The sequence below is a fragment of the Carcharhinus amblyrhynchos genome, unplaced genomic scaffold (assembly GCF_965287045.1).
Source record: "Carcharhinus amblyrhynchos unplaced genomic scaffold, sCarAmb.v2.hapA scaffold_89, whole genome shotgun sequence".
Taxonomy (NCBI): Eukaryota; Metazoa; Chordata; class Chondrichthyes; order Carcharhiniformes; family Carcharhinidae; genus Carcharhinus; species Carcharhinus amblyrhynchos.
Window position 1 is genome coordinate 152,642 of NW_027649829.1, and position 4,018 is coordinate 156,659.

The following is a 4,018-nucleotide window of genomic DNA, read 5'->3' on the forward strand; positions in this document are numbered from 1 at the left end:
TCAGTCTGAAAAACAGGCTGATTAGGTGCATTGATCTGAACAGGCACCGGAATGTGCCGACTTGGGGATTTTAACACTGCAATGGAGTTACTGTGAAAGTAATAAAGTTTATTAAAATTTAAAATCAATAAAATATTTACAACAGATTCTGAACATACACGACAACCACTGTTGGAGTAAAAACTTCAACTGCCTGGAATAAAGATATCGGGGTTATAACAGCTGACCTATTGCTGTTTGGAGGAAAGGGCAGAATTTTCCAGCCATTCACATGGGCAGGATTTTCCAAACCTGCTGCAGTGGCTCCAACTCCTCTGTCCTCACTTGCAGCAGCAGTGGGGATATGAACAGCCAGAAAATTCCAGCCAAGATTTCAGTGCTATAACAAGTCAGATCATTTGACTTCGATCCTGTATATTTAAATGCTGTTTTTCCATGTATCTGTATCAAAACATTGCTTGTGACATTGTGGAATCCTCCGTATGTGTTACATAACTGCCCCATGTGACTGGTGTTGTGAGAGAATGTATTCAACTCTGGACAGATTGATGTTGAGAACATCATTTGTTGTGTAATGGCTCAAACAGGTTTCAGCATGAACAGGCTGAGGTGAGGGTAGGTTCTGCTAAGTTTTTTGACTCTTCAGAGTAGAAAGAATGCCAGGCAGGATGTTGGAATGCTCCTCCTGCAGGATGTGGGAAGTTAGGGAGATCTCCAGTGTCCCCGACAACAACACCTGCAAGAGGTGCATCCAGCTGCAGCTCCTAACAAACTGCATTAGGGAACTGGAGCAGGAGCTGGATAATCTCCATATCATTTGGGAGAATGAGAAATGTATAGATAGTAGCTTCAGGGAGGTAGTTACGCCAAAGGCACAGAACACAGGTAATTGGGTTACCGTTAGGTGAGGCAAAGGGCAGGCAGAGCAGGGCTCCCCTGTGGCCATTCCCCTCCACAATAGGTATGCTGCTTTGGATACTGTTGTGAAGGATGCCTTACCTGGAACAAGCTGCGGCAGCTGGATCTCTGGCACTGAGTCTGGTTCTGCAGCGCAGAAGGGAAGGGGGAAGAAGAGGAGAGAGGTAGTGATAGGGGACTTGATAGTCAGAGGTACAGACAGGAGGTTCTGTGGTTGTGACAAAGATTCTCTGACGGTTTGTTGCCTCTCAGGTGCCAGGGTGAGGGATGTCTCTGATCGCGTGCACAGCATTCTGAAGTGGGAGGGTGATCAGCCAGATGTCATTGTACACATCGGTACCAATGACGTAGGAAGAAGAGTGTGGAGGTCCTGAAGACTGAGTATAGAGAGCTTTGGTAGGAAGTTAAAAAGCAGGACCCTGAGCATAGTAATCTCAGGATTGTTACCTGTGCCAGTGAGGGTAAGAGTAGGATGCTCAGGCCGATGAATACGTGGCTGAGGAACTGGTGTCGGGGGCAGGGTTTCAGATTTCCAGATCATTGGGACCTCTTCTGGGGCAGGTGCAACCTGTACAAGAGAGACACGTTATACCTGAACTATAAGGGGACCAATATACTTGCAGGGAGGTTTGCTAGTGTTATTGGGGAGGGTTTAAACTAGATTTGCAGGGGAACCAGAATGCCAGAACAGATAGTGAAGTGGGGGTGAAAAGAAATGATGTTAATAGTTCATGCAAAATCACAAATAGAAGGGTTGTGTGTGTTGGTAATAATCTTGAGGTCTGTCTATTTCAATGCCAGGAGTATTGTGGGGAAGGCAGATGAGCTGAGGGTGTGGATTGACACATAGAATTATGACATTATAGCCATTAGTGAAACATGGCTACAGGGGGTGCAGGACTGGCAGTTCAATGCTCCTGGGTTCCAATGTTTCAGATGTGATAGAGGGAGAGGGATATGGCATTGCTAGTCAGGGAAAATGTTGCAGCAGTGCTCAGGCAGGACAGATTAGACGGCTAATACAGGCCATACAGGTGGAGCTGAGAAACAGGAAAGGTATGACCACATTCATGGGGTTGTATTATAGACCACCCAATAGTCAGCGAGAATTGGAGGAGCAAATCAGCAGAGAGATAGCTGACAACAGTCAAAAACAAAGTTGTGATAGTTGGGGATTTTAATTTTCCACGTACAGATTGGGACTCCCGTACTGTTAAAGGTCTAGACGGGGTGGAGTTTGTAAAATGTGTTCAGGAAAATTTTCTCAATCTATATATAGAGGTACCAACTAGAGGGGATGCAATATTAGATCTCCTATTGGGAAATGAGTTCGGGCAAGTCTCGGAAGTGTGTGTAGGGGAACACTTTGGTTCCAGTGATCATAACGCCATTAGTTTCAACTTGATCATGGATAAGATAGATCTGGTCCTCGGGTTGAGGCTCTGAACTGGAAAAAGGCCAAATTTGAAGAAATGAGAAAGGATGGAAAAAGCGTGGATTGGGACAGACTTTTCTCTGGCAAGGATGTGACTGATAAGTGGGAGGCCTTCAAAGGAGAAATTTTGAGAATGCAGAGTTTGTATGTTCTTGTCAGGATTAAAGGCAAAGTGAATAGGAATAAGGAACCTTGGTTCTCAAGGGATATTGCAACTCTGATAAAGAAGAGGAGAGAGATGTATGACATGTAGAGGCAACAGGGAACAAATAAGATGCTTGAGGAGTACAAAATGTGCAAGAAACTACTTGAGGAGGAAATCAGGGGGGCTAGAAAAAGATATGAGGTTGCTTTGGCAGTCAAGGTGAAGGATAATCCTAAGAGCTTCTACAGGTATATTAAGAGCAGAAGGATAGTCAGGGATAAAATTGGTGCTCTTGAAGATCAGATGGTCGGCTTTGTATGGAACCAAAAGAAATGGGGGGGCATATTAAATGGGTTTTTTGCATCCGTATTTACTAAGGAAACTGGCATGGAGTCTACGGAAATAAGGCAAACAAGTGGAGAGGTTATGGAACCGATACACATTAAAGGGGAGGAGGTGCTTACTGTCTTGAGGCAAGTCAGAGTAGATAAATCTAAAATCTAAGAGTAGAGGTTGTATGAGACATTGGTGGGGTCAAATTTAGAGTATTGTGTGCAGTTTTGGTCACCTAATTACAAGAAAGATATTAATAAGGTTGAAAGAGTGCAGAGAAGGTTTACAAGGATGGTGCCAGGACTTGAGAAACTGAGTTACAGAGAAAGGTTGAATAGGTTAGGACTTTATTCCCTGGAGCAGAGAAGAATGAGGGAAGATTTGATAGAGATGTATAAAATTATGATGGGTATAGATAGAGTGAATGCAAGCAGGCTTTCTCCACTGAAGCTAGGGGGAAAAAAACTAGAGGACATGGGTTAAGGGTGAAAAGTTGAAAGGGAATATTGGGGGTGGGGGGAGGAAGAGTGGTGAGAATGTGGAATGAGCTGCAGATAAAGTGGTAAATGCGGGCTCACATTAACATTTCAGAAAAACTTGGACAGGTATATGGATGAGAGGGGTCTGGAGGGATGTGGGACTTGGCAGAAAAATGGTTCAGCACAGACAAGAAGGGCCAAAAGGCCTGATTCTGTGCTGTCATGTTCTACGGTTCTAGTCTTGCCGTCTGCTGTTCATCATGGATCGAGGGCAGTGTTGATGGAAGCTCGCCATTTGTTTTCTGTACAGAACCCATCATTCTGACCCACACAAGAGGGCAGTAATGACAATCTCTCTGTATACCCGAGTTCTATTAGACACGGGTAGTGAATGGTTTCACCAAACACAGTTCAAGAGGTGGCCAAAGGAGCTGTTGGCCTTGGACAGTCGATTGTCGATGTCCTCATCAACAGTAATACTGAGATGCTGTAAATAAATGCTGATTGGAAACAATTACAGAAGGGATTTTGGTATCAGTTTTCCTGAGCCTATGCTGGTTACCCAGACCTGTGCAAAGTGATCCATGGCAGTGAAAACTCAATGCTGCACAGTCCTGTTCCTCAGAAGGTTTTGTTCTCCAGCTGCTCCATCCTGACGTTCAGGTGCTGTCACAAGGTCCCGTGTTTCACCTGGACAGGTCACCTCTG